The following is a 6,000-nucleotide window of genomic DNA, read 5'->3' on the forward strand; positions in this document are numbered from 1 at the left end:
AACAACAAATTGTATTTCCTAGTATTTCAGGATAAACATGACTTCTAAATTACCATAACATTTAACAAAATTCTGGAATCTCACTTAGAAGAGATCTCTTTTAGACTATGAACAACTACAATTAAAATCTGGTACTTTTTTTTAATTATTTTTTAAAACGGATTTGCATAATAAAGATAATAAAAAGTTGGCCTTTGAGACCTTATTTCTATGTCCACAAGTTAACAATACAGTATACATTTAGGTAGGGAATTGACTGAAGATCTGGACAGATTTGATTTTGGAAATATTATATAGAGAGAAAAGACAGAAGGGAGATGATCATCTCCATTGTTATGTATGTGCATGTATATATTATATTATTTTGAAGGCTCTGCCATGTGTTCCTGCAATTACCAGGAGGGTAACTAGAAACGGCCAGGCAGAATTGTCCAGTTACCTTTTTCTTATTTTTGGAATTGCTTATTTTTTCTTGAGCTATTTTTCTGACATCAAGCTTGCCCTTAAAATTATGTGAATCACTATCTTCCTACTCTTTCAATACATTTAAAGCAGAGGGCAGAACACAACACAGTCAATAATGCCGAAGCCAGCTAGAGATTTTGAGAGTCTCAGCTCACTTAGTACTGAATGAGAGGTCCCTCACATCCCCACTTTTTTCCTTTTGTTTGTTTGCTTGTTTGAAACAAACATATCATGTTAGTGTTCTGGCTGGAGAAGCCTAATGTACCTTGAAATAAGTTTTATTATGATGAAGTAGTGAATTGAAGTTAGAATGCTTCTGCAGGCCAGGGAAGTTTATAGAGGTTAGTACATCATGAAGGATGAAATTTGAAATAAAGGCATAAATCTCAGGGAACTATAGATATTGCTTCTGCTGAAACTGCAAGGATTTTATAATAATAAAAATCCCCCAAAATTAATATAAGTCCTATCTCAGTGCTTCTAACAGCTAGCAAGGATTCCCTCAATTTCTATGGCAATATTTCTTGCTAAGGATATATCTAGTCAGCTTTTGGCTCCCTAGCACAGATTCCAAACTTGATTTTGAATCATAAACTAATTTCCCACTGCTTATTATTTAAACAGATTGCCCTCCTTTCTAGGATTGGGGGCACTGATCTTCCTATAACTGAATGAGGGAAAAAAAGGGAGTTCTGATGCATGCTAGCTTTCCAAAAATTGAATAATCCTCCCTGAAAGCAGTGCACCCAAATCCCTAGTCTCTGAGGCACAGAAAAATTTGAAGAGGAGCCATTACCGAACTCACCATTAAATCACCTTGATTCTGACATAAAGGATTTAATATTTGCTTTCCCTGCAATAATCTGTGGAGGGATCCAAGTGAATGATATTGGGATCATACCGTAAAGCTGTGGTCATGGACAGAAAAGCTTGGCAGAATCCTAAATGGCAATGGTCGTGTATGACCAGTCCATGCTTTAGCAGATCTGCTTTTATGTCTTACAAAACCTAATGCAATTCCAAGCATGTATTTCTTAACAAACAATTCATTTTATTTTGCTTGTTAGAGAAAAATTGTAGCCTCCAAAAATGCCAGCAAGATTTTTTTTCACAGCTAACGACTTAGGAATCAACACAATAACTTTCAAGTAGCCTTACAATAAAAAGCAAATGGATATGTACAACACAGAGAACCAAATACTAGAAAGAAACCAAGAAATCATTGAAACATTGAGGAGCATCAAATGATTAAGGTGTATGCTTCGCTGCATACAGAGATAACATGTTAAGCCACGGAGCAGAAGTGTACTTGCAATTCTCATTTTTATAGGACTTAAAGGAATTATGGCTTATGAAACCCTTCTGGATCTATTTGTTGTCTAATTTAAGAAAACACACCTATCTTGGACTGACCTGCTAGCATGTTCCTCCATGTGACCTATTCTTCATCTTTCCTCTCTTCCTTCTTTCTTGTTTTGTGTCATGCTTTTCTTCCTCTGTCCTTCTTTTCTTCTTTTTTTTTTTTTTTTTTATTTAATATTTGAATGAATCCAGGTCATTTCCACTCAGTCCACATGTGGATATTGTGGAATTTCATCTACCACTCCAAATTTTCTCTGTTACTGCTTTCCATATTTAAATGTGTGTGTAACTGGCAAAGTCTAGTCCCATGAATAAATTCAGAGTAACAACATCTCACAGTTTGTCCTATTTTGAAAATTAAATTGGTCACCTAAATGAAGCATCCTCTTGCCTCGTGAGAAATTAACAATGGACACATATCCAAATAAAATATATGAAACTGAAGACTAAAATATTTATGTGCTTACTAACATGGATGACATCAGGGCATTAGTTTCATTCTGTTTTGCTTTCTTTGAGTATCTTGGAGACCAGCGTCCATTCGTCATCACTTTCTATGCAGACAGATGCATTGAATTAAATGCCCAACAACTGCACTTGCTGCCCCAGAAGCATCATGGTTACCAGCATGCTAAATCCCCAGTGAGGTCCCCTGCCAAGCTTGACAGACCCCAACAAGCTGGTCAGCTGTGCACCTGCCACCTACACATGCATACATACACAGAGACATGCAGACATGCAGACACACACAGACACGCACAGACGCATTACTGCTGGAGGGATCTCCTAATGCTGTTATACCAGGATTCACTGATCCCATTCCTGGCGCCACTTATCGGTGGGATGGAGTAAACCACAGCCCATAGAGGAGCCGGATACTGGTGTGTATTTAAGAATCAGCAAGATCTGAGGTTTTATTCTGCTTGACTATCTCACGCAGTCACTCACTCACTCTTCCCCAGCTCGCTAAGTTTGGACTTCCAGCAGGGAGGTCACTGCTGTCCCAGAATGGTCAGGCAGAAAGTCATGTCAGCTCCTGCTACACTGGTGCTTACAGCCACCCGTCTCGGACATCAGCGGCCAAGGTCCCTGGGTGGTCCTCAGCATTTATTTCCATGCAGCTGTCTGGTCTTCAGGATCTTCCCTCACTTCCAGGATCTTTCCTCCAGCCAGGATCTTCACCACCTTCTTTCCATGTTCCCTTCTTCTTACGAAGGGAGCTCTTCTTACATTTAGGGAGCTCTCCTTTTCCACCACCTGCTCTTCTTTTCAGAACCCCAAGTCCTCCATTAACCCTACCTGAACAATCTGTATGTAGAAACACGCTGTGTGAGCAGCCTCCCCTGTCTCACGTCCCTGTTAACTGGAAGATTCGGGACATGCCACTTCTGTTGAGACCTAGTGTTCTCAAAATTTACAAGCAGTCCATGCCAGTTGCAGCTCGTTAGCAGCAGGCTCTGCTTGAGAGTTCAACAGTTTAATTTCGGACATTCATCCCTACACACAGCTGTTAATGTTTACAGTTTAAGTTATTTTTTCCCCTGTGATGAGTATAAGATAGGAAATTGTCACAAGAAAAACTCAAATGATTCAGAAGCCATTGTCAAGTAAGCATCTTATTTTAGAGGATCTTTATCCAGTCTTTTTATACTAAATGCTAAGCTGTGTAGCCCAATAGGGCTTTAAACTGCAGTAATTGACCTCAAATGAAGACCTTGTTTCTCTGGAGCATTTAAAACCAGAAATCTTACTTAAATATGTCTTCACATAGAATTTGTAGCACTTTCTGTTCTATAATATAGTTATTTTATGAGATAGATAGAGTGAAGAAGTGCCAAGGTTCATGCTGGTGGACATATTTTAGACACTACTTTTTGACACTGCTTTCAGATATCTGTATCCTTTAAAAATACTGTTTCTTGTAAGTAATTACTTGTACAAAGCCCTACTTTTCAAAGTGAAAAGATCAAGAAAACACTGCCTTGTATCATACTTTTGTTTTAAGCTTGCAGTTTTTATATCCTCATTTCATTCTAACAGGGTGTTCTACCATTGCTACAGATGGGTCAAAATCTTGTCTCTGAATAATGTTATACAATATAATTATATTTCAACTTAAATCTTGCTATAACATAAAAATCACAAACTTTGGGAAAAAGTAATCGTAAAATTGAAATTCTTGTAAGCCTGTTTTTGGAAGGTATCTCACCACCGGGTTAGCTGTGGAGGGGGCACCCTTCTGTCTCTTGAATTCTGGCCCTAGTGATGAAGTGAAAAATATAAAGTCAAATGCACAGATTCAGTTCTTTTCTAATGACAGCTCTATCTGCAGCTCAGTTGATGCACCAAAGGGGACTAAATTTTTTGTCTGATTTTGCCTCAGCTAGATGGACTGAGCAAATTGCTAGATTCTGTTACCTGACTGAAGTATTTGTGTACATCATAGCAGCTAATAGAGTCTTTTCCTGGTGACTGAACAGAAGAACATGAAAGAATGAATCCTGCTGTGGTTGGGTGAAGTACCAATTAAGTCAGCGGAAAAGTAGCCATTTGCGGCAGTTTCACCACAAGCACAGTATTTCAAGGCGGCTGCTGGTTCTTCAGAGCTGTAGATTTGCTGCCTTGTGCTCAACCTTTTAATAGCCTTGACTTAGCTGTCTTTCTTCACAGAGAAAATAGGTTTCGCTGAGTAATATTTCTGCATGTAACAAGCTTTTCTTTTTTGCAGATGGGGGGGTGAACAAAGTGTAAAAAGGGGAGGCAAGCTATGTTGCAGAGGAATGTAGGCAGGGTGATATTCTTAAAGAAACATTACCTGAATCACATGAACAAGACCTGATGGCCAGACGTGATATGCAGCACTTCAGTAGCTTCTACTAATTCAGCAGTATGCTTAAAATGAAGTACACTTAAACTGGCAAGGTGTCGATCTCTAAAAAAACTGCTCATGCCACGTCTGGACATCACAGAGCAGCATCCCTTGAATCTTCTATATGAAATGCCCACGCTTTCTGCAGAGCGAGTTAAAGAGTATTAGATGTCCTAACACTGCTGTAGCAAAATGTAATTGACTGCAGTACGGTGAGAGCAGAAGCACTGTCGTTTCTTTGCAGTCAATGCTTGCAGTGATCATAGACAAAGAGTGGGTATGATTATTCAGGCAGGCCTTTTGCTTTCTACTCTAATTGGACAGACTGACCTGGCTGGAAAACAGTAAGAACCAAGACCCTTTCATCCAGAACTCACACCAAACATTTCTTATGAAAGCGTTTGCCTGAGATTAATATATCCCCCTCAGGAAGGGGATGTAAAGTCCCGACTCCCCTCTTAGAAGAGGAAGTAGCCAAGAATAAAACCTTTTTGCAATTACTTAAGGAACTACTCTGAATTAGATTTATGAATTCTGTCCAAAGGATTGATGTGTGTCTGAAAGAAATAACCATAAATCCCACAGATTTAAGCCACAGAAATACCACTGAGTATAAGGAGTCTGATTTTCACACTAAACTCATATAAATACTTCTGGGCTGATTTTATTGGATTAATTTCTGGTTTGCTTCAGCATAATGACATCTCAGAATCAGACATAAAATTTTTTACCTGTTCTCAGTATGTGAGCTACAAATCGAGTGGCCCTGACTGCAAGTCAAATGGTGAAGCGTGAATGGATTAACATCAAAACATTTTTTCTTGCTTCCTTTCTAACTGAAACTGCTTTCAGCTTGCTGAATTTCTAATGCATCACTTCCTCAGTCTCCCATTCCCTCTTTGCTCTCTCATCTGCTCAGCTCTGATGATCATGTACCATGCAGAGGTATGAGCTGTATTTTTAGATGCAGAGACATTATAATTGATTTTTCCCCTTCACTTGCTATGAGGAGTAACTAGATACTTTGTCACTTTTAAGTCTAGAAACTCACTATTTCTTTACCTCCACCCCATTTCATCATACGTCAATGAGGATTGTGCCAAAGGGATAGAAGAACCCCTCTGGCTGAGCCAACAAGCTAGCTTTTAATTGGCTTTTGTGAATCATTTTCAAGATGTTTGAAATTGTAGAAAAAAGTCTAAAATAATTTGAAGGGGGTGTTGATGCCTGTTTTGGCTTGTATTTTTTTGAAAAATCATTTTACAAACGTGCTTAGTTGCATCTTAAAGAGTTTTGCTTTCTCA

This window comes from Opisthocomus hoazin, chromosome 7 (genome assembly GCF_030867145.1).
Source record: "Opisthocomus hoazin isolate bOpiHoa1 chromosome 7, bOpiHoa1.hap1, whole genome shotgun sequence".
In the NCBI taxonomy this organism is placed as follows: domain Eukaryota; kingdom Metazoa; phylum Chordata; class Aves; order Opisthocomiformes; family Opisthocomidae; genus Opisthocomus; species Opisthocomus hoazin.